This window comes from Nylanderia fulva, unplaced genomic scaffold (genome assembly GCF_048542155.1).
Source record: "Nylanderia fulva isolate GAGA-0341 unplaced genomic scaffold, ASM4854215v1 Scaffold1, whole genome shotgun sequence".
Taxonomy (NCBI): domain Eukaryota; kingdom Metazoa; phylum Arthropoda; class Insecta; order Hymenoptera; family Formicidae; genus Nylanderia; species Nylanderia fulva.
This window is the reverse complement of record NW_028189192.1, coordinates 10,546,943-10,572,375: the sequence shown is the minus strand read 5'-3', so window position 1 is coordinate 10,572,375 and position 25,433 is coordinate 10,546,943. Positions and strand designations below refer to the sequence as shown.

The window sequence follows — 25,433 nt, the reverse complement described above, 5'->3', positions numbered from 1 at the left end:
GCGGCTTGGTAAATATACCGAATCGTTTGAGAATTTCTCGCGAATAATGAAGGGGCGAGTGAAAAATCTCGCTCGTGACGCGACAGCATCCGTTGCCGAACTATCGCATAGATTGATGGTGTAAAATAGATAAAGCAACTATAGGAAAGAGTAGACCTGGGAAACGAGAACGCTAAGATAAACCTAAGTTGCCAAAGTGCATTCGCCAGAACAAAGGGCGAAAGTTAGTCACGAAGGGGCCCCGCATTCGCGCTCTCGATATTTGCCGAACCGAATACAAATACCCGCGACGACCGCCGACATTCGATTCCGTACGTAGGACGCGTTTCAAAGCGGAGAGCTCGGAGATTTCATTTTTGACACGCGTGTTTGTGGAAGTGACAGAAGAATCGCGACTCGGTGACTATTCGCGAAGCGACCTCAAATGAATCCGGAATCCACGCGAGAGGGCGTAAGGGAGAAAAAAAGCGCAAGTCTCTCTCCCATGAAAACGAATTAATTCCCCGCGCAAATTGAAAACTATTTTCAGCAGCGCAGTGCCCGCCTTTTGTGACACCTTTATAAAACTGACGGCGAAAGCTCGCGAGCGAGTGTAACGTGGCGAGGTGGTCGAGCGTGTAGACAAAGCGCATTGAGAGCAAAGGCAAATTTTCGCATGGCTTGTCGTTGTGACATATGTTGCTACTATATCGACGTCAACGCAAGTCGGCAAGTCAAAATTGAATGCCGTGGACGTCATGACGTTGAAAATTTCCCCGACGCACGATTCGGAAGATGAATTCTCGCGCGTTTTTCGACGCACGTGGCAATAAACGAGAAGTCTTCATATAATTATCTTTTTTTTTTTTTTTTTTTTTTTTTTCAATAAATTATATATCAAGTATGTATTTTCTTTCAACTTTCAACTAACAACGAGATAATGGTAATGAGAATTTTTATGAAATTTAGTTGCGGAAATATTTTACAATAAAAAAGAGAAGATTCGTGCTCCAAGTTTTAGGAATTTAACTAAATAACAAAACTCTTTATTAATTTTGTTTCCTATTTTTTTTTTGAGCCCGGGCGGAGAAAGTAGATTGTGCGATGCAATTTCAATATCTGCACATTCTTTTATTAAGCTCAGTTACAAAGTTTAGTTAACGAAACATTTTCGATATTTCAAAGCCTGTGAATTCAGGACCATTGCTGACCCTATTACTATATGTAATGTCGCATGTGTTTTTCCAACGCGAAAGAATGGTATATCTATTTATGAAAGAAGGGATGTTCACATTTCGCAATGAAACTCGATCATAGTTATTTAACTAGGCCGAAAAAAATTTATTTGCTAGGTGCAAGTTCACTGGAGTGAAACAATATTTTTGTTTCACGCCAACAGCTGTGGTTCCGTTTTGTTTCTGGGATCAATTATTGGTTACAATATCCAAGTTGATGTTTTACGATTCTGCTCAGGACTATAGGGATAATTTTTTTCAATCATACCGTGCAAAGTATATTACAGGTTGGAAGAAAAAACGACGAAAGAAATGAAATACGAAGGCAGAAAAGAGAAGGAAAGGGTGAAGAAGGAGTGGAAGGGAAAGAACTGTGTTTCGCGTATAAACTTTATCACCTGATATTGACTTTCCATTTTTCTCGAGAGAAAATTCGTGCAGTCTGACAGTTTGTAATTTTACTATAGGGAGGACAAGAACATATATAAGTATATATAAATATTATTTTTTCGGTGGACTAGTAATTTTATAATTTTTCTCTTATATTGTTAAAATTTCAACTGACTTTCTACATAGAATTAATAATATTCAATTTAATTTAAATGTCGATTGATATTTTTCTCTTCCTCTTTTGCTGTAAACTCAGTATATGACAAATATATTCGTTATTGCATCTATTTTCTACTTTTTTGCAAATGCGTCAATATTGCTCTGCGAACAAGTTGTGCGCGTATGCGCTTGAAAAAATAAACGAAAAGCGTCATCGACGAAAATTGCATTTTTTGCACGCAACCGATCGTGCACTCGCGCGATCACGAGGTGTAATAAAAGAAAAACGTCAATCAGAGAAACGAAAGAGTAACCGGGCCGACAGCCGACACAATCGCACATATGACGGTAAAAAATCGTTGTCGTTTCTGGTACATGGCGTACCGCGCGAATCGATAAAGCTATCCGATGGAACTACGTAAAATCCATTGTAATCTACAGAGTGGAAGGAGATCGATGATTGAAAGGTGTCATGAAACAGAACGAAACGCTGAATAGCGCGCTGAAAAATATTTAGGGATTGACATTAAAGAGGAATCGCTTTTTGTAAGAGTATATCCGCTGTGCATCTCGACGTTGCTCGTAAATTCGATACCCGTTGTGCATTAGACGCGAGTCGGAAGGCATCAAGAGAGCGACGCATGACAATGTCATCCTGCTGGAGATAAGATTAATGTTTCGCGAACTGATGCGGAAGATGATTTTTATTATTATTTTTATACTGGCAAGTTAGAAACGTATAATAGTGACTGCATGTAACGAATGATCAAGATAAATGCAATTTCTCAACTATAATGCCAGAAAAATTTGGATTAGGAGTTAATGGATCTTTATACTTATATTGAAAACTTTCCTTTCGATCCGTGACGTGAAAAATTATTTGTCGGATGCACGGATTTACTGGCGTGCAAAATTATAGATGTCTAACAGTAAGATGCGTTAGATTTTTTGTTTTATGTAAGAGTTAGATAAATATTTTGTCTTACGATGTTTGTGTTGACAAGTATAAAAAAAATGAGGAAATTGATTAATTTTATAAAAATCCGATTGTTATAATGATCAATTTCATTATCCTAATTAGCAATTATTGCGCCAAATAAATTTCGCAACTATAATGCCAGAAAAATTTGGATTAGGAGTTAATGGATCTTTATATTTATATTGAAAATTTTCCTTTCGATCCGTGACGTGAAAAATTATTTGTCGGATGCACGGGTTTACTGGAGTGCAAAATTATATATGTCTAACAGTAAGATGCGTTAGATTTTTTGTTTTGTGTGGAAGTTAGATAAATATTTTGTCTTACGATGTTTGTGCTGACAAGTATAAAAAAAATGAGGAAATTGATTAATTTTATAAAAATCCGATTGTTATAATGATCAATTTCATTATCCTAATTAGCAATTATTGCGCCAAATAAATTTCGCAACTATAATGCCAGAAAAATTTGGATTAGGAGTTAATGGATCTTTATACTTATATTGAAAACTTTCCTTTCGATCCGTGACGTGAAAAATTATTTGTCGGATGCACGGATTTACTGGCGTGCAAAATTATAGATGTCTAACAGTAAGATGCGTTAGATTTTTTGTTTTATGTAAGAGTTAGATAAATATTTTGTCTTACGATGTTTGTGCTGACAAGTATAAAAAAAATGAGGAAATTGATTAATTTTATAAAAATCCGATTGTTATAACGATCAATTTCATTATCCTAATTAGCAATTATTGCGCAAAATAAATTTCGCAGCATCACGTTCAATAAGTTTGCATAGGATCACATTTAATGGATAGACAAGAGGTGACGCGTGCACGAAACGCTTGTCGCGCGGTTGCTTGAATAAAAGGAAAATTGCCCTGGAGATAATTAAATCGGGATTCGCCAATAAAGAGAGGCGAATGATAATTCACGATTAATGCAAAGTGAAATGCGGGGTCGCCGGTAATCGAATATTGGATATCGGAAGGTGACCATTCAACACGCCGCGCCGATTTCCGAAGAATATCGTGGCGGAAGAGGCAAATCGGCATCGGGTTAGGTATGCACGAGAATAATCCAGAAAACAGGAGCGGTACAATGCGGAAGAGACTAAGGAATAACGAAATAAAAGATTCGATGGTACGTGAGCGTGCGCTTTACAGCGTAACGGACAGGCTTTATGTGCCCTCCGCACTGCCGATCTCTCTGATTCTTTCAGCACTGTGACGTGTTTGGCATTTCCCCGTGACGGCTTTAAGCTTCGCACGCGCGCCACTCTTCGTATCCTTTCTACTCGATCCGTTTCTTCTACTACTGCTCCTATACTACTACTCTACTACTTTTTGCTGCGTTTCTCGCAAGCGCAAAGGGATAAACCCCGAAGTGAAAAGGAGCGCGATGTGACTCCGCACGTTCGATTCAATATTGCGAGATTTTTTGTCACAGATGAGATAAATTGATAAAATTTTATTTTCAAATAGTTTATTAGAATAATGAGTTCAGAAGGATTTTATTATATCGTGAAATCCAGCTTGTGGAATTATAAGAAATTACAGCACTTTAGAAGTATAACAAAATTTCTCAATTCAATGAATGCATTCAATAGAAATTTCATTGTTCTATTAGATTTCTTTTTAAAGGTGGAAATAATCAAACTCGATTTTTTTATCAATAGTGAGCACATTTCAAATACAGATTATTAAAAATTTAATCTAAATATAATCATCTAAATTCTATTCAAATGAAATATGAAGTATATTATATATATATATATATATATATATATATATATATATGTATAAAAAATGTATTTAAAATGTGATAATGGAAATTATTAATTAAAAGAATAATAAAAAAAAATTATATCAGAAATGCTTTGTCTTTCCAATTATCGATTATCGATGTATTGTTTTATTATACCTTTTAATTATCGAAAATTTTATATATTATTTGAAGTTTGCGTTGACAATTTTAAATATTATTTCTTGTATTAGTTTAAATATTGTTTGAAACGTTATGTAGTGAGAAAAATAATTGGGAAAATGAAATTATAAAACAAATTTATATATTTATTTCAGAAATAATTGTTTTGTGTAATATTAATAAACTTAAATATAATATGATTAAATAAAACATTACGGATGGAAGCAGATCTGAATAAGCTAATAGAAAAATTAATAGATAGATCTCCAACGAAAAATGTACATATTTGAAATATCAATTCTATTCAATTTTATTTCGTAAAATTAACTAAAATATTTGAAATTTTGATTTTAATTGATATATAAATTATTATTTTATATAAACCATTTAAATTATTTATTTTAAATTAATAATAATCCATAGTAGAAAAAATGGCTCAATTATATCTTAATATTTATATATTTTTTTTAATTCCATATATCATTATTCACTTTTGGTGAATACTCCTCATTTATTTTTGCTACAAAACAGCTACTTTTATCCTAATTTGACACGAGTATGTCAGAAATTCGATATTAATTTTTGTTCGCTGTAAATAAATTGTGTCTGCATCGCAGAAGATCAGTAGAAATTATTCGGTCGTGCTCGTTCAGTCGGCTATTACATCATTAACTCCAATGCGATTCCAAGTGTTTCAGAACTTGCTTCGACATAGGTATATGTAGTAACGGTATTAAGTTATTAGTGGCGATTGGATAACTGATAACGAGTCAATCATTGTTTATTAACGTAACACGAAATTGTAGCTATTGTGTGAGAATACAAGCTTGCATGTCGCGATGCGGTTTAAATGAAGGCCGAGAGTGTAGCTATTCTCTCCTGTCCATTGAATATTCCTATTGAAACTTTCCGGCGGAATCGCAAAACTTCTGTCCTATCGCTACACTCGAGACGGCTGCCTCGCGTCTGACTGTGAGTATCGTTGTACAAACGGCAAGCGACGTGAAAATTAGATACGATTCAGTCCGAGTAAAGCGTTGCCTTTGTATGTCATGTATTGTCATAATGGCACGTCTCGATTCGCGCATGTTCCTATACATATATGTATGTAGCAGAACAAGATATCTGTCTAGTCGCCGTATTATGTCTCATTTATGATACGAAAGTAGCTCGTAAATTTTTACTTTCTCGTCTTTTAGCTCGAGAATGGAAATTATGAATTGAAAAGCAATTTTCGGATTCCAAACTCTCTTCAAATATATGAATACGTTTACCAATAAAATTCTTCAAATATTTAAGAAATCGTCGCACTTCAAAAATATCTTATAACATAGGGGAATATATAGGGGATCTGATCTTTTTATATTCGCTCTCTCGATTTGTCAAAGAAGAAGCGTAAACGATTCTAAAAGATGAAGAATCAAAAGTTCTTTCGATTCGAAAAGTTGTTTGAGAAATTGGAGATGTGTCGAGTGTATGCGAATGCGTAGAAAATATCCGCACAATGAAGCAATTAAAATGGAAAACATAACATTGACGCAATAAATTTCTGCACTGTGCTCACCGGGTTCGCTATCGTCGTATTTACTCTATCAAGTTTCGCGGCACATTCGCGTTAACTGCATTTTAGTCAACTTCATGGGCCCGAAGTACTTGGTCCACTTCGCTTTAAACCCTTCACACGCCTGTTCGTCTGTCGAGTGAGCAGTGAGTTGTGTCAACGCGTTAATCGAATCTTTAGCGGAGCTTGATTTTGAATGGAACTAAGCGTGCCGCAGAAAGTGGCGTAAAATCGTTTGTACTTTGATATTATTCATTATTCTTTCGAGATATCCATTAACGTCCACTTAACTTTCGAGATATCTTTCAAAATACCCCGCGGCATTTTTTTTTTTTATATTTCAAAACCGTACAAACTCGCTTAATTAATTGAAACATTAGAAATATCACGTGTAAAAAAAAAAAAAACAATTTTTCTAAAATTTTAATAATTAAATTTGTTTATTGGAATATTAAGCGTCTTGGTCATCTACGATATTCATCCGATGGTACCGTAAAAATTTTTCATTTTTAATTATACCGTGAAACTAAAAGTATGACTGTATCATTTCGATTACAAAACATACTTTTTTCCTTTCCAACAGTAAACACATATTTTAAGAGTGTTTATGAGAAAAAGTTTTCTTGAAATATGCGATTGATACTACTTTCCCTTAGCACGTGTTATTACACATACACACACACGCGCGCAGCTACACGATTCTAAGCACACCCTACGCTAAACTACACCAAACTAGTTTCTCTATCCGCGCCAAGCGGCTCATTGTGCCGTCTGTTGGCGACGTGTAATTCGGTTTTATGGCAACAATTAAAATTCCTACTGGGACCTGATTTCCCGCCGGGAGTTCAGTTCGCCCTTCCTTTCACCCCACCTTCGAATAGCAATCCTTGAACACAATGCGATGCGGGGATACGCCTGTTATATCCCTATTAACATTCACTCCGCGTCTGCTTAATCAAATTTCCAAGTGAACCGCGCTACGCTGCAACATGAGGTTTACCTCGAAACTGGTCATCCATAGTTATATTGCACGACGCACGCGGAATGCATCTTATTGCGTGTCATTCGATGCGCGCGCATTATAATCATATTTCGATCGCGTTCATTATTACACGCGATATCTCGCATAAAGAAATTTATATGTGTTAGGGGATTGAAAGAGAGAGAGAGAGAGAGAAAGAGATATGGCCAGATGAGAGACAGCGATAGCTGCAGATTGCATATCTGCCGCGCTTCTAATTATTATGTACATAATTTTGTGATATATTGCGATATTATGCGAAAAGAATAGTTTGACCGAAAGCAATATATTTTACCTTTCCTCCCTCTTTTCCTTCCCATATTAATGAAAAAATTGTCGCGAGAAAATATCTTCAGTAAAGAAAATAAGAGATATATTTCAATAGAATAACATTATTTTTAGGTATGTTCGAGTTTAATTTTATCAAATCAATCTTTGGTTTTAAATATGTGCAAATTAATAAATCTTGATTCGCGCCAGTAATTTGTGCGTATTTGTCTCATGATGAATTGCGAAGTCATTTCAATGATTCGATATATTATTCCATTTAGTTCGAATAATGTCGATATTAAATTTATTATAGTTAGGTACATGTATTATAATTAAATGGTTATATAACAAGTTTATGGAAAGGCAAAAATGTTTGAAAGAAAACACGAAGGAAAATTGACGGGGGAATTATTTTTTATTATTTTTATTATTTTCATTATTTTTTTTTCGCATTGCATTGTATTCTTTGAATTGTACAACTTTGTACAGGCAGCGTTTTTTCCCGCAATCAGACAACAAAATGCTCCAATTTCAATAGCGTCTAATGAAAAAATATATACGCATTTGAATAAAGTTCCGTATAAAAATAATTTATATTTTATATATTTAATATACATCTATATGTTTCTAATTAGATTTATAATTAATTTGTGTTCATCGAAGTGTTTAAATCGAAGCATCTTTTTCTTAAAGTATTTATATAACAAAAAGAAAAGATAAAGTTTAAAGTATTACGTTTTATGATTGATCAAGTTATTTCATATCACATTACTTTTCGCTCCAAAATGTATGATATTAATTATTATATTACTTTATAAAACCATTAATCTTATTTTGTCAGAGTCTACATTTTCGTCAAAACATTTTTCACTGTTCATTATTTCGGCGACTAATTTATTTTATTTCTTGTTATAAGTTTATCAATTTGAACTTATTGTTAGTGAACCTTTATTACATAACCCGCTTAATGAATCGTTTTGTTAATTAATTATGCAATATTTTGCATCATTTAATATGATCCATCAATAATTAGAATCACTATAACAATTTAATTATCTAGTATATAAAAAGGCCAACTAATCGAGCATTATTAGATAATATAAAGTATTTATTCTATATTATATAGAATAAATACTTAGTTTATATCATCTAATAATGCTCGATTAGTTGACCTTTTTATATACTAAACTTTGTTTTAATCAATAGACGAGCGAATCCACGTTTTTAATTTAATTATCGTTGCTTTTGAAATTAATCAGGTTGAAAAAAAAAAAAAAAAAAACGAATGAGAATTAATATAAAATCGCTACTCAAACTTTTTCATTAAATTATTTCATTAAATTAAAGACATCTCATGAATAATTCAGTGTAGTAAAATAAAATACAGTAAGACAGAATAATGCACTATTTCGATAAATATTAAAAATCACCGCGTTTTTTCATCACTATATTACAATCTTATTTTGTTATAACGTTTCTCTCGGGAACTTTTTTCTCGAATATAACGCGAAAAATTATCTTAATATTTGCCATTTCAGCGTCGTTCGCGCAAACAAATTAGTTCCATTAATTTTCCGCCGACGCCGCAAACGCGACGGTGACCAACGCAATTGTGTCCAATTGTCAATCGGAATTTCATCGCATAATGGTCATCGCGCATATGACGTTCCGATCACGAGTTCGTGTTTCTTAAAAAAAAAAAAAAAAAAAACCCGCTCGACAATTACATTCTAATTTAGCCAATTTAATAAGTACGCGATCGTCGTCACGACAATTCGTCCGAGTTAAAGCACTTTCATTGGCGCTCGCGGCAATCAAAGGCGGTCCTCAAACGGCCTCATTAACTTCGCTCGAACTATATCTTACGATTTCGACCGGCGATGAAGTCGTTTATTTTATCTTGATGAAGTTTTAATCTCGGTAGATGAGTTTCAGCTCTCGCGTGCCGATATTCACGGGAGAAAAAGAAGAAGGAGTGGGGGAAGGGATGAGAGAGAAAGAGAGAGAAAAACAGAAGGAGGGAGAGAGAGAGAGACAGATAGAGACACAGATCGAAAGAAGGAGAGAGAAGGAAAAGTTCAGCCACGTGCATTAAGGACTCTCGCTATTAAGGGGTGTCCCTTTCAGATTTCAGCTTTAGACAAGACACAACTCTTGTGCGACTCCTTGAAATCGTCGTTACGCTCTTACTTAAAGACAGACTCGTTCGCGCACAACTATCTCGTAATATCGCCTGCCATTACGTTAAATCGACACTCTTTCGAAAGGAAACACTTTCGCGAAAGCTTACCGGAATTTACCATTTTTTCTTTTCTATATCGTACGAGACAGAAAATTAAACCGACTCGTTATATAATGAAGCAATTAATTTGCCTGAAGGTTTAATATCGATAGTCGGGTTTTTACATTCAGAACCTTATGTACATGAATATATATATATATATATGTATGTACGAGAAGAGCGAAAATTTATAACATGCTTATTACAGGCGAGAAATTTGTAAGGGATTGTAATTTCCGATTTTGTACAAAATTTCGCCCGCGAGAATTAGCGATAATAAAGGTTAACATTTCCTACGTTTTATCAGATCGACGTGCCGCGATTTCGCAGCGAAAATTATACGCAAATGCCGGATTCGCCTTTCCTTTTCGCCCCTTCTTTCTCTAACATTCAAGATTTTTCCCGACCACGTTAACGAACTAATTTATCAAGCAATTTGTCTTATCTCGATGAAGTTTTAATCCGGATGACTGCGATAGAAGCTAACCGCTGATGAAAGAGTCACGGGAGAGGAAGAAACTGCCGCTCTGCAATAACGAATCGGTGCGCATCGTTGTCGACGTTTTTAATTAATTCTTTTTATGAATTAAATTTATCAATTCTTTTACTCTCTCTTTGCGTTTCCAACGATCTCTCTGTCCCTCAGATATCACGGAAATAGCATCATAAACCGAGAAAGCATCGTCGATACAAATTTCTGATCTCATCACGACTCAATTTAATCAGTAGATAATCCGCTAATAATAGAGAAAGAGAGAAATAAAAAAAAAAATAAAATAAAATAAAATAAAATAAAGAAAGAGAGGAAGGTGCGAAAGCGAGAGAAATTGCTTCACGTTTCTCGTCTTCGCAGAAGACTCTCGTATCGTAACGTCCCTTTTTACTAGGGGGACACGATGCTTCTCTCTCTCTTCTATATCACGTCGATCCGATTACTTACACCAACAAGCTCGGGCGTGTATCTCCCTCCGGCATTTCCTAACATCTACAACTCTCACTGACGAAGCACCATACCGAACGTAAACAAGAACACATTGTGTGGAGAACGCGCGCACTTCCTACATCGGCGGACGGAAGGATGTCGCGCGATCGGAGAAAGAGAATCGTTCCTTCAACTCGTCGTCGAGGATCCTCGTGGTCCGCGCGATATATCACAAATCCTTTTTTCCTGCGTCTCCTGCCGCGTCGTCGTACCCGCGCGAGTCTCACGCGGCTCTTCTTCCGCGACACTCGTACTTCCGGCCGGCCGCGGCAGCCGTCAATCGGCTGCGTCGAGGAGACACGTCTCATAAACGAGGACGGCCGGCATTTGAGCGCGCCCGCCGCCGCGGTTGTGTTGGGCCGATTCGTGGATCCTCGCCGTCGTCGTCGCTCGAGCGAGAGGGTGGCGAACGCCGAGAGGGATTCGCGGATCCAGGAGTTTGCGTGCGGCGCAAGGAAAGCGCGGCCGCCGAGGGGTTGAAGAGAGCTGCCGGTGGTGCCGTCGCGTGGACAGCGAGCAAACTAACCGTTCCGAACGAGGATGCCGGGGCGCCAACCAACCCCCCAGTCGCGTCGCTGACGCCGACGCCGACGCCGAGTGGGGGCTGCTGTCTGTTCCCGCGGCGCCGCCGTTCTACATCCCCCTACCCCTAACCCCGCGGATAAATAAATAAGGGGATGTGCGTGTGGTATGCGTGGAGGGTGACGTTCATTCTCGGTCGGATGATGTTGTGTGCGAATGGTCCCTTCGGCGTCCTTCCGCGAATGAACTTGGGCGTTTCGATCTTAACCCTTTTTTTTTTTTTTTGTTATAACCCTATGCGTCCCCGAAGCAACTTTTCTACATTACGTTTTATCTCGGAGTTATATACCGATGATAAAAAATTAATTGACTCGATTAAATCGATAGTCATGGACTGCCAAATAAATTTTTAGTTGAGGATACAAAAATTTTTTTGTCCTAAAATTTAGTAAAAATTGACATGGCAGTCCGAATAATTAATTAGACCAATAAAAATTTCGTTATCCTGACTAAAAATTGATTTGACAGTCCGTTGACTCAACTAAATCGATAGTCATGGACTGCCAAATAAATTTTTAGTTGAGGATACAAAAATTTCCTTGTCCTAATATTTAGTAAAAATTGACATGACAGTCCGAATAATTAATCAGACCAACAAAAATTTCGTTATCCTGACTAAAAATTGATTTGACAGTCCGTTGACTCAACTAAATCGATAGTCATGGACTGCCAAATAAATTTTTAGTTGAGGATACAAAAATTTCCTTGTCCTAAAATTTAATAAAAATTGACATGGCAGTCCGAATAATTAATCAGACCAACAAAACTTTCGTTATCCTGACTAAAAATTGATTTGACAGTCCGTTGACTCAACTAAATCGATAGTCATGGACTGCCAAATAAATTTTTAGTTAAGGATACAAAAATTTTCTTGTCCTAAAATTTAGTAAAAATTGACATGGCAGTCCGAATAATTAATTAGACCAACAAAAATTTCGTTATCCTGAGACTAAAACTTGATTTGACAGTCCGTGACTGTCGATTTAGTTGAGTCAATTAATTTCTTTTTTCAGTGATATTGGGAAATCCTAATCGCGCGTATAAGACGACTGGATGCCTTACTAATTCAAAACGTGTTTAGTTTTAGAATCTAGTCATAGGAATTAAAAGATCTAATTGCTTTAATCATATTGAAAAATGGAATATGTTCTCAAAACGTTTTGACATGCTGTCAAAAATAATTATGTCGATTAAAATGATACTTTAATATTTTGCAGATTGAAATATAGAGATGTTTTAATCTTTTTATATACCTATGTGTGAAAGAGAATAGAGATTATATGTAAAATATAAACATTTAAAAATAAATTCACATGATATCATAAAAATAAACTATTGTCTGTTTTCATTATATTCGAATGGAGTTCTAAATATTTTAAAAAGAAATTTCTTTTATATACATAATATGAAATGATACAATATTTTAAAATATATTTGTAAAAATATACATATAACACTGGAAAAATAAAATAAAAATCTATATATCTGCGTATCAAAATAATTTGAAACCGGAATTTAAATGAAGAAAATATATAGTGAGTTGGTAAGCACAGAAATGAATGCTTGACTCTTAGATTGGTTCTGTCGATTAAGTTAGCATAATAGTACCCTGTGTTGCAGCTTGATGGTTGACCGGCAAAGCTTTACTCTGTGTGTCTAAAGTTAGAGATAATCGGTGAACCTACCCGCTTGTTTCATTTGTTAGGACATTCGCAGGCATTGTTTCAATATTTCATCTCAACTTCGTTTCGAGTTCCAAGTGTAATTATTATATCGGATAGAAAGTTGGGGCAATTTCTCTGGTTTTTTAAAGCGAAAGCTGAGAAGCTCCTCTCTTAGAAGCGTAAATAGACTGAATACCGCGGTTCGCCTTTTCTTTCCCCTTGATGATGGAAAGTGGAGGGATTTTCAAAGCACAAAAGACATTCCCGAAGAAAAATACCGCACTGATCGAACACTGATCGATAAGAACATTGAACAATGTGTTGCGAAAGAAAACCGGAAGCGGGTCAAGCGTGAGATTCGGCACGGGTATCATTCCGCGCGTTAGTTTTACAGAGTTTTTCATAAATAAATATGAGATGATTATCTCCACTTATGCAGCGCGTATACTAAAGCTACGTACTATCTCAGCACGCTCTAAAAGGTCGGTGACAGAGAGGATTTTCATATTCCATCATCGCGTAAAGATAAGAGGATCTAGTAGTGCGCCGGATAGTTGTTCATATTTTCTTGAAAATAACGTTTGCTGTGCCTTTTAATTCGCAGCGATGAGTAAAGCATATTTCATCCTTTGGAAGAAAGATTTCCTTTCTCCGGAGGGTGGAAAAAAAAACGGGGCTCTCCTCCTTTCTCTTTTTCTTTTTCATCCTGGATCTAATATTCATATTCTTTTAACGCCCCGCTTCCGGAAGGAGAACACACAATTAGTGGACGGCTTTGCTGTTAATTGAATTCTACGAATTGCGGTATCGAAGCACTCCGGGAATTCTCCGCAAATGCATTCGGAAGCTGCAGTCGATGTTTATGCGGATGCGTAAATTCGCGCGTGTTATGAAACGGACAATGAACAGCAGTCAACGACACGTTGCCCCTTCCTTCCCCTTTCTCTTCCCCCTCCCCCAAAAAAAACATAAGCTTTTAAAAAAAGAGAAAAAAAAACACGCGCGCGTTTTGGTTGTTATAGGTTGACCTGTTTTCTAAATAAATATGACGAACACGCTCGGTGAACTATGACATGACCATCAGTAAGAGTAATATATGGTTTCAATTCGGATGATTGATTTGGCATTGCGAAAGTTGAATAAACCCCAAACCCTCGATTTTTCTCCACGGCATAACAAAGTGGTTTAAGTGCGGCATTTAACTGAAATAAAGTTGTCAAATGTCACAGTATTTATGGAAGTTGGATTGTAACGATTATTGCAACATTTTGGGCTGTTTAAGAAATAAAGTGTCTCGGGATATTTTCTGTGAAAGATTTGCTTGGTGTTATCGCGCGGCAAATATTATTCATGTACTCTTAGATGTATATTTGCGGTCGTTTACAGTTTTGTAGTTAATCTAATTTTTTTCGTGTATTCCGTTTGAATGCGAATCCATACGTAGCACTGTTCTTTCGATAAGCTGATTTTATTGATTCCGTGAACTGAGAGATTTTTCCACGCGAATGCGTAATCACTTTTAACTTTTATACTTTTTTTTTTATCCCTCTTTCTGCATCTTGATTTCATTAAATATGAAATAAAAATTTTAAAGTAGTATTGCTTGAAGTAGTAGTGCAACTTGAACTTAAGGATATTATAATTTAATTGCACACTAAAAGCTTAGTTTATAAAAAGCCTTTTATTACTCGCCATTTCAAAATTTTAAGAAGGAAAAATTGACGATGTGAATTACTCCAAGGATATATAATTGAAATTAATACAAAGCAACTAAGCGTAACGATATTCTTGCAAAACATTCGGTTACTGAATTCTCTCGCGTAGGCATTCGTAAAGACACGTCTAACAATTACGTTAATATTCACACGAAAGCAAGAGCTTGTTAAACTGAGAAGACGAACAGCAATTATGTTATAGTTGCCGACAGCGTTTCTAACGCGCAAATAATCTCTTGTTTGACGAAGTGTTCCTTAGTTTTCTCTCTTTCTCTCTTTGACTTGTCTTCCTCTTTTTTTGTCTCTCTTACTCTCTTCAAAACGACTTGTGGAATAGAATTCCTTCTCTCATTAAAAATATAAATACTACTAAATACTTCAAAAGTGCTTTCTTTTTCATTTCTTTTTACAAGTTTATGATTCCTAACTATTAGTTCCTCACAATTAATTCATGGTATAATAAAAATAATTAATTTTCACTTTTTACATCTTTAATCCGTATGCTCGACTCAACATGTTTCTTATTAATATATTTTTTTTTCCTTTTACTACTTTTCTCTGCATTATATATCACGCTTGAAGATATAATATACCGTCACGGATATAAATTTTCATTCGCAAAACAATTTTTCCGGCGCGAAAAAAAGACGCTTATCAACGAATTAATCGGAACCATTTACAAGATTGAGTAATTCAAATGAGAAATTACTCCGTGCGTTTGCGAGAAAGAGAGAAGAGAGCGAGAGGATCGATGTTTATCCCGTCCGCCTGGGATTGTAACCCGTTCGCGAGGTGTGAAGGTTGCAATGGAGGCTCATCGTTGCTCGTTAGACACTCGGTCGTGCGTGACGATTATTTCCGTCACACATGAGCACGTTCTCCGTTCAAACGTTACTCGGCTCCCGTTCGCTCGAGCAATTCGTTTCCCCGCGTCCCAGATTTTCCCGAGGATTTCCCAGGTAGAAATCCACGATTTTGTTCCAAGTAATTCCACGCTCGCGAAAAATTGCGACTACTTTCCGGTAACGCGTGTGTCCGTGCGGATTTGTTCGTTTCAGGTTTAATGAGAGTTCAGAGCGTAACTACGCGTCCGCTGAAACAAATGTTATTGTTGGATAAAATGCGCGACTACGTTTGTCAGAGGTGTGGAGCATTAAAATTTCTTTCACTGTAAATCTATTAAACGGTAGTTTTAGCGATTTGCGCGTCATTATTTTTTTTCGCCATTTTATTTTTACAATTTACTGCTATTTTTTAAGGAAATTCGTACTTAAATTTACGTGTTTTCCGTATATGTATACGATAGTGCAACTGGAAACAGCAGTTTTTTTTTTGCACATATAAGCGATGTTGAAATCCGTCAAGTACAGAATGTTGTTTTTTTTTATTTGGAGATTGCATTAACAAATCGCAAACAGATTGGGATAGGAGGTGAATCTTCATAATCTTCAAAAGCGGATTGATTCTCGAGAAGATGATGCTTGGTAATGGGTATATCGTATTTCCGCTTACTATTCGCTTATTGCTTCTCCACCGAATAACGAAATCTCCATCGCTCAGCTATATCAAAGATAAAGCTATGCGCGAAACACTCGATAACGCGGTGTAAGTAGAAATTGAAATTTCCTGCTGGGACTGAATTGCTCTGTATATCCTCAATATCCTAAGAGTCTGCTGACCTCGTTGCACGCTTATTCGTGCGTGGCCGATTACTTCTGTTACACATGAACACATTTTTCATTGCAGGTATATGCGCTATGAAATATAAATAAGATGCTTTCTCGAATTCAAAAACTGTATATTCGATATTACATAGCGTATAAATCAATCAATGATCGCTTTTATACAGAAAACTATCTACAAATCTCTCCCTTTCTTTAAAACGATATTAATTATTCTCTATCTCAACATTTGTATTCCTGTTAGTTAAAAAATCTAGTAAATATATTTTGTATAAATTTATGTCAATTTGACTAGGAAGAAAAATTTGATTGGCAAAATTTTATTAAAAATCATTATAAATATAAGAGAGTTAAATTAAAAAGTAAGTACACTTATAATTATTTCATCATTCTCTATCTCAACATTTGTATTCCTGTTAGTTAAAAAATCTAGTAAATATATTTTGTATAAATTTATGTGAATTTGACTTGGAAGAAAAATTTGATTGGCAAAATTTTATTAAAAATCATTATAAATATAAGAGAGTTAAATTAAAAAGTAAGTACACTTATAATTATTTCATCATTCTCTATATAAACATTTGTATTACTGTAAGTTAAAAAATCTAGTAAATATATTTTGTATAAATTTATGTGAATTTGACTTGGAAGAAAAATTTGATTGGCAAAATTTTATTAAAAATCATTATAAATATAAGAGCATTAAATTAAAAAGTAAGTACACTTATAATTATTTCATCATTCTCTATCTCAACATTTGTATTCCTGTTAGTTAAAAAATCTAGTAAATATATTTTGTATAAATTTATGTGAATTTGACTTGAAAGAAAAATTTGATTGGCAAAATTTTATTCAAAATCATTATAAATATAAGAGAGTTAAATTAAAAAGTAAGTACACTTATAATTATTTCATCATTCTCTATCTCAACATTTGTATTCCTGTTAGTTAAAAAATCTAGTAAATATATTTTGTATAAATTTATGTGAATTTGACTAGGAAGAAAAATTTGATTGGCAAAATTTTATTCAAAATCATTATAAATATAAGAGAGTTAAATTAAAAAGTAAGTACACTTATAATTATTTCATCATTCTCTATCTCAACATTTGTATTCCTGTTAGTTAAAAAATCTAGTAAATATATTTTGTATAAATTTATGTGAATTTGACTTGGAAGAAAAATTTGATTGGCAAAATTTTATTAAAAATCATGATAAATATAAGAGAGTTAAATTAAAAAGTAAGTACACTTATAATTATTTCATCATATTTTTCGAGGTAAAAAAATTCAGGGGAATATATCCAGAAAGAACACACACACACACACACATGCTATATTATTACGCGAAAGCTCATGCACCATCTTGTTGATCTCCTCAAGTAGCACCTTGAGGCGAGTTTTCCGCTGGCCGGAAGTATACCGCAATGCGACATACGGAAGGCTTATCGTTCTCGTTACACACTCGTTCGTGCGTAACGATTACCTTCGATCACGTATGATCACATTCTTGAATCAAACGTTATTGCTCGTTTCAACGGATCAAAGAACCTGGTTCTAGCAACGCGTGCTCCGTACTTTGAATGCAATAGATATACGAGCACGTTTCTGTATTCCGCATCCCCTCGACGCACGATTAATCGCGAATGGCTGTTTGCGTGTCAAAAATCTATCTTTTTTTTTTTTTTCGTGTACAATCGATAATCTGTATTACAATCGTTCTGAAAAAATAATGTTTTTTCCCCGTGACTATTTCAACCTTTTTCTACTTCAAACAGACGATCGTATATTGATTAATGACTAAATAAATCCAGAAAAATCTATAATACGTTTTAAAAAATCACCAAATTCTTTTATTGTTAAATCTGTTATTAATTTAGAGTTATTTCTTTATTAATATATAAATATCAAGATGGCAACGATTTTCAAGTCATAAGTGATTGAAAAGATTTTTTCGCAAATTAAACATCGGATGCATAAAAATGGATAATAAAACTACATTTTTCAGTTTATTTTCTCATTTTCTGGTTTCAACTTTGTTTTAATAAACTTTATTTTAATAAAGTTTTAATTTGAAGCTTATATAAAACTGAAAAGTTGCAATATAAATGATAACATCCCTCGATATTATCTCGACTTGAAATTGACGAAAAATTCGTCATTAAAAGGATATCTGTCGATTTTACGGAGCGTTATATAACATTTGAATCTCTCGTGTGGAAAAGAAATACAATATTCGCGTCACAAGGGATATAATCGACGACAAATCGTCCACGTACATTTTTGTTTTCCTTATATATTTACAAAGTCAAATGGCCGCGGACGAGTGTACGCGCGCACTTTCAAAGGGACGATTCTCAATGCCGTTTTGCACCAAACTATTGTACGAAATGACAAACCACGCTCGTCCATCGGACCGCTTCTCGACGAGAATGATGAAAGCGACGAGGGACGAAAAGAGCGAAGGGGACCCTCAGGTTGCCGCGAATCGATGCCCGACCCCGCGAATGTAAATGCAAAATAGCGGCTGACCCATTTTTTTTCGCGCTTATCGGCGCCGCACTGTCTCCGTCTGACTTTTCTCTTGCCTTCACATGCCTCGCCATCAATCTCCGCGCGTTCATCCCCTTCTCCGTCTGCTTCCCACTGTTACGTACGGACCGATAAACTAATTTCGTCCGGAAAAAGCTGCTCGTGCACTCCCCAGTTCCGTTCTCCGCTCTCCGAAAAATCCGTGTGCCTGCAATCCGGCACCGGAAATCTCATCCGCCTTGTTTTTTTTTTTTTTTTTTTTTTTTTTTTTCCATTTCTCCTCGCATGAACATGTCGCCGCGTTTCACCGCTCGCATTCTATTTCCCATGCGCGACAGACAAGACAGCACTGACGCTCGTTAGGATCAAATTACGATTTGAACTGATGCCGAGAGATCGTTTGTACTCCGACATAAGAGACGAAAACTCGAGACGAGTGGTAATTTCTAGAGATAGGCAAAGCACGGAATTTTTACATTGAACCGGTAATAGTGATCAATTTGATCAAGAGTTCGAGATTGTCAATTCAACATTCAACTATACTCTTCAGAATCCTTCGATGTTTCACCTATAAATATTGATTTACATTTTGCAAAGTTTGTCTACCAATTTTCATATATTTTTAATACGTTTGTTGTTTTAAAATATAAAATATATTATTCAAATGTAAACTACTGAGAACAATTATTAAAATAACTTTGTTTTTAAGTATAATATTAAATATTTGTTTTTAAATTAAATATTATTGTATAATTTAACATTTTAAGTATAAGTATTTTTTGTGAGGACATGTATATATATATATATATGTATATAAAAAATATTTATACAAATTGCGAAATATTTTTATTTTTTATTTCAAATATTTATGTACCTATATATCTTTGATTTGAGGACAATTTAAAATTATATATAATCAATTATTCAATTTCTCAATTATTCAATTTCTCTCCTTAATATAATCCTATATTTAAGTATATTAAACTAATGATTTTATTAAAACAAATTATATTAACAATTGAATAGTTTAATCGAGATTAAATAATTTAATCAAGCTCTGACAATTCGCGCGCAGAAACGTTTAATGAGTGTATTAAATTACATTGAAATTACATGTGAACGTACAAAGTAGATCCGAGTTAAGATTTCTTAAATTCGAGATCGAGAAACGATAACGCAAAACATAGGGTGCATATTTAGAAACGAGTTTCCCATCCGAACTTGTATCCTCCTAACGGGATGGGATTAGAAACGATACGTAGTGACCTACATTTTCCAGACACACACACACACACTTACTATCTTCATAGCAGGTGAATGTGTTTGCGGTATGAGAGAGCGCATAGTTATGCATAATTCGATATTCTGAGATCCTCGGGATGCCGCGTCGACGGATCGAGCATATGATTTTCGGATCGCACGATGTCGTCCGACCTCGCCGACTCACGGGAACTTACTTGTCCCGGCAAGTCGGGTAATCTGAAATTCTCAGATAACAAGAAGGACGTTGCATCACCGTCGATGCCCCCGGGGATCGCTACAAAAAGCCGAGTTGCGATTTAGTGGTTAGTAGGGCTTCGCTTAAAGGAAAACGTATTACTTGATGTTTCTAAGGACTGACAGATGGGGATGAGCAAGAATGCGCGAACGAGATTTAAGTTCGTTCGGAAACAGGAAACTTTCTTTATAAAACGACGTGTTTTTGATCAATGACATCATTTATATCATAGCGATCGAGAAGAGAGAAAGAGAGACTGTCTTTGGAATGTTAAAATACTAATTTAAAGAATTAATTCTAATAAAAGTTAAATAGCTTTCATAATTTGAAACTAGATCTTGAAATTGATTATTAATTTTATTTAATATTAATAAAATAATTGCCATTTTACAGCTTTGCATTTCTGAAAAATGATAATCGAATATATATTAAAAATAAATTTTTCCAGGAATTCTACTAATGTATAGATTTTTTTATCTATAATGAAATATGCAGAATATTTTTTATATAATATTTTATATTTATAAAATAATTTTCACAAGCTTGCTATTTTCTTTTAATCAATATTACATATCAGTTAATAAACGTAAATTAAAAAAAAAAAAAAACAAAGTTAAAAATATCAATTGAATTATTGAACAAATAATTTATTGAAAATCTATTGAATAATTATTTTAAAATTAGATTTGTCATTTCACATGAACAACGATTCTAGAAAATGTATTTATTTTATTCCAAGGCAAGTCAGAAATAATTCTTTTGCAGAGCGGTTAGTTATTCGTAGTAATTACATGGCATTGTATAATGGAAGATACATTTTAAGTCACATTATTTTTATTTTATTCTCACGATTCTTTCTTGTTGACCTCATGAGCTCTTTCTTTCCAACGATCCTATTACGACCGTCAAGATGTAAAACATCCGCGTACTACGTTTATATTTTCCTTAATTTATTTTCCGAGATGTAATTAAAATTGTTGGTCGGAAAAGAATTTTGAAACAAACAGTGGCGATAATTAATCTGCAGTTTAATCCAAAGTCTTATTCAAAATAACGCAAAGCACACGAGAGACAGTAAATGGCGGACGCAAATCTTTCGGCTATTATTCGCTACTGCGCGCACAGAAATCTGAATCTAAAGCTTTCGCGAATGAATATGAATAACAAATAATGCGGATTATATACACATACGCACATACATTCCGAATTAATGCACAATAGTATATAGCAGATAGAATAATTAGCTTAAGACAATGCCACTGCATGTAACGTGTCTGTGCAAATATTGGCGATTAGGTTTATATTATATTGATAAACCTCAAGCATGTTTCACAGAGATGTTCACGCTTTATCGTCTGATTTCATTGTCAATAATAGTTACCCGTCTTTCCAACCTCCATTTGCGGTCTATCTATATATATATATATATATATATAATTTAATATCTTATTGCGAGGGAAGAGAATCCTTAGGATATCCTCCACGGAAATTTTCAAAGCAAAATTCTCGAATTTACTTTCGCTAAATTTCGTGGAATGCGACACGTTTTACACAAGATGCATTAAAAAGAATTGCATTATAACGCGTTACATTTTCCTTGCGTCTGAAAAAGAGATGCGAATAAAAATTTACATGCGAAAAAGCAGCACGTTTTTGTTGCTCTCTGCCTTTCTTTTTCCTCGTTACACGTTCACACGCGAGTCACGCGAAAATTGAACGAGAAAGTATGAACTGGAAAACGCGCCATAAATCCTCGTGGTCTCTTATCGTACGTTTGTCTTCGGATGTAGTCCTGGGATAGACGAGAGGCGCGGAGCTACGTGTCGTCTTGTCGAGGTTTTCAGGTGTTGCTCACGTAGCGCCGTTACGAAGAGTGCGGCGGGATAAAAGCCGAAGTTCCCTTACTTCAACACCACCCATCCCATCCCACCTTCTTCACCCTCGACTATCCTCCGACAGAAACCCTCACGCGGACACTTTAGTGCGCGACACTTGTTTGCTTCCCCGAGCAGAGCAATATTTTTCTCCATCTCTCTCTCTCTCTTTTTTCCCGTCTCCATCCGTCTGTTCCATATAAACAGTACAGATGCAGGTGTGATCGAGAGTAAGCGAGATGCATGCCGGACAAGACGACGGTCTCGCGTTCGATTGGAAACGAAAGTAACGAGGACAAATCCGATCGGCTTTATCGGCGCGACTGCAAAGTGCAACCCGGACAGGTGCATCGGATGTGGTCCGATGTGAAATGTGATTCGATGCTAACGCGACCATTTCGTACGTGGCGCTACGTGACGGAATTCCTAAATCCGCTTGCCCTGCGGTCGTGTGTCGGCACGGTGGGACGTTTGTCGGCGACGCGAGCGCGTTAAGATGCGAATTTCGCGGATTGCATCGAGCAGCCATCGCATCGTGTCGCAATTGCAGCCGCCGTTCTTGGAATTCGCGATTAACGCCTGCGGATATCGTAGCTTTCACAACTTATATCCGCATCATTATCGATTTTACTCATTCATTTTATTATACTAATTTTTCATGTATTTGTTGTTGAATGTTATATTTCATTGGTATAAAAATTAATATTTTTAATATATACATACATATATTATTATAGCTTTTTTTAACTGGAATAATTTGATTGACAGTGCAAGACTATATCGGTTATCATATTTTAATCTTTCTAACTATTTTGAAAACCTTATTTATTAGTTCTTAATCATTATCGATTTTACTCATTCATTTTATTATACTAATTTTTCATGTATTTGTTGTTGAATGTTATATTTAATTGGTATAAAAATTAATATTTTTAATATATACATACATATATTATTATAGCTTTTTTTAACTGGAATAATTTGATTGACAGTGCAAGACTATATCGGTTATCATATTTTAATCTTTCTAACCATTTTGAAAACCTTATTTATTAGTTCTTAATCATTATCGATCCTACTCATTCATTTTATTATACTAATTTTTCATGTATTTGTTGTTGAATGTTATATTTAATTGGTATAAAAATTAATATTTTTAATATATACATACATATATTATTATAGCTTTTTTTTAACTGGAATAATTTGATTGACAGTGCAAGACTATATCGGTTATCATATTTTAATCTTTCTAACCATTTTGAAAACCTTATTTATTAGTTCTTAATCATTATCGATCCTACTCATTCATTTTATTATACTAATTTTTCATGTATTTGTTGTTGAATGTTATATTTAATTGGTATAAAAATTAATATTTTTAATATATACATACATATATTATTATAGCTTTTTTTTAACTGGAATAATTGATTGACAGTGCAATACTATATCGGTTATCATATTTTAATCTTTCTAACCATTTTGAAAACCTTATTTATTAGTTCTTAATCATTATCGATTTTACTCATTCATTTTATTATACTAATTTTTCATATATTTGTTGTTGAATGTTATATTTAATTGGTATAAAAATTAATATTTTTAATATATACATACATATATTATTATAGCTTTTTTTAACTGGAATAATTTGATTGACAGTGCAAGACTATATCGGTTATCATATTTTAATCTTTCTAACTATTTTGAAAACCTTATTTATTAGTTCTTAATCATTATCGATTCTACTCATTCATTTTATTATACTAATTTTTCATGTATTTGTTGTTGAATGTTATATTTAATTGGTATAAAAATTAATATTTTTAATATATACATACATTTATTATTATAGCTTTTTTTAACTGGAATAATTGATTGACAGTGCAAGACTATATCGGTTATCATATTTTAATCTTTCTAACTATTTTGAAAACCTTATTTATTAGTTCTTAATATATCAATATGTTCTATTTATTTTCTTAGAAGACTTTGGCAATCCTAAAATTAAACATCATGATCCAAGAACGATAAGCGTCTGCCTGTATGCAGACCGGCTGATCAAATATGGGCTTTTCTACTTAAAGAGCGAGAAGGTAGGATGCAGGAAAATTTCCCGTTAGTTATGATAATATTAAACGTCTTTATATCGTTTGCGGCAAAAACACTATTAATGAAGCTTAATAATGATGTTTGATGAATTTTTGAGTAAATTATATTATCGAGCAAAATATAGATAGATACTATTAAAAAAATAATCAATTAAAAATTATTTATAGGAAAATATTAAAACGTGTGCACATATATAATTAATCCGATTAAACTCGATCGTTATAGAATTAATAAACCCTATCGAATGACGAACATTTATTTGATTGAAAGACAAGATCTATATCTCTCAGTAGAGATCTTCCTTAGAAAGGTTCGCCTAAGATTCTTCGATGCAAAATTATAGGTTACTGTTCTCAGAGTATACGATATCGGCCCCGATAGTTTCATATACCATCTTTGTTTTGATAATCCCGTCCAACTGGAATGCATTAAACATGCGAGCTTTGATGCACTACTAAGGAAAAAGGATCTATGCAACTATACAAAGGAATTGCTATCGTATGAATCGCCTTGGAACTAATCCCTTGGCAGGCAGAACTCCGTTATGGAATAGCAGAGTCAAAGCCTGCAAGGAGCAGTATAGGAAAATAACAAGAAAAAAGGAGAAAAAGAGAAACAGAAGGGTAAAAGATTTATGCGTAGTTTTCGTCAAAAATGTAATCGAAATAAGTAAAATTCAAATAAATTAAATAAGACAGAATAAGACGACAAAATATGTTCCTATTAATTTATTTGTAATAACTGTACCTTCATTGATATTACCATAAAATATTTTTATTCTCATTCGAAAATAGATAGTACAAAATAATAAAATTATGAATAATATAAAAAAAAATTTTTTTCTTCCATTTATTTTTCCAGAAATATTGATAAATATATTAGTTTGCAGAATAATGTTTAAAATTATTGCTTTTAAATTTATTCTATGAAAAAAAGACAAAGTGCAACTTCTATATAGAAATATTATTGCTGAAATACTCAAATACAAATCG

General features: G+C 34.3%; 1 protein-coding gene across 7 annotated transcripts in view; it reads right to left on the bottom strand.

Annotated features, from left to right (window-relative positions):
- Window positions 1-25,433, bottom strand: part of Mp (collagen XV/XVIII-type protein multiplexin) — a 232,390-nt gene that overhangs the window by 100,753 nt on the left and 106,204 nt on the right. Inside the window, exon 1 of one of the 7 annotated variants that reach the window (XM_029317422.2) lies at window positions 10,738-11,280. The exons of the other annotated variants lie outside the window; for them this stretch is intronic. The gene's annotated coding sequence lies outside the window, so the exon portion shown is untranslated. Of the gene's footprint in view, window positions 1-10,737; window positions 11,281-25,433 lie in introns of those variants that run through there. 7 annotated transcript variants of the gene reach the window in all.